A 1,171-nucleotide genomic window follows, 5' to 3' on the forward strand; every position below is an offset into this window, starting at 1 on the left:
GACCATTGCGGTGATTCACAAGGAGGGGAAGCCGCGGGATCGCTGCGCATCTTATAGGCCTATTTCGCTTCTGAATGCGGAGCCCAAGATTCTCGCGAAATTGCTGGCAAACCGTTTGATAAAGGTAATTAGCGACCTGATCCATCCGGATCAGTCCGGTTTTATTCCACATCGTAATACAGCATTGAACTTGCGGCGCTTGCATGGCGTTCTTGCGAGAGCAGCGTCACTGCGTGAACCGGCCATCTTGGCTTTCTTGGATGCTACGATGGCCTTTGATACGTTGGAATGGCCGTATCTCTGGGCTGCTCTTGCAAAGTTCGGTTTTGGTCCTGCTTTCATCGGCTGGGTGAAACTTTTGTACGAGGAACCATTGGCTCAGATTGTGGTGAATGGTCGAGTTTCTAAGTCTTTTCTTCTTGGAAGGGGCACGCGGCAGGGGTGTCCGCTGTCCCCGCTTCTTTTTGCCCTCGCCTTAGAACCCCTGGCTGCTTGGCTGCGGTGGGAGCCATCGATGAGGGGTATTCGGTGGACCCCAGATTTTGAGGACCGAGTATCACTCTATGCGGATGATATCTTGTTGTATCTTACGTCGCCTCGAAAGTCGCTGATCGTATTGTTTGATGTGTTGAACTCGTTCGGGAGAAACTCCGGTTTTGTGATTAATTGGTCCAAGTCCTGTATCTATGTACTCTCGGGTGATTCTCCTTCTTTGCCGCGCGGTTGTCCTATACAAGTGGTGCAGACGGGATTTAAGTATCTGGGGGTCTTTATCACCTTGGACCCCGTGGTCCGTTATGATCGTAATCTGCTTCCCCCGCTCCAACGATTAAAATCCGATGTTGTGGCCTGGCGCAGACTGCCATTGTCCCCCCTCGGGCGTGCAGCTCTTTTCAACTTTTCAAAATGATGCCTTTACCGCGGTTTTTATACGCGCTGCAGAACACACTTGATGTCATTCCGGCGAGCTACTTTCGGGAGGTGGAGAGTTTGCAGAGACCATTGATATGGGGCGGACGTTCACGTATCGCCCTCGCCAAGCTGACGCTTCCCTGGTATGATGGTGGTATTGCGCTTCCGGATATAAGGCGATACTATTGGGCTTCTCAATTGGGCGCGATTAATAATGGAATGTACGGTCCTGCATCAAATCCTGCGTTTGAAATGGATA

This window comes from Lissotriton helveticus, chromosome 2_1 (assembly GCF_964261635.1).
Source record: "Lissotriton helveticus chromosome 2_1, aLisHel1.1, whole genome shotgun sequence".
Classification (NCBI taxonomy): Eukaryota; Metazoa; Chordata; class Amphibia; order Caudata; family Salamandridae; genus Lissotriton; species Lissotriton helveticus.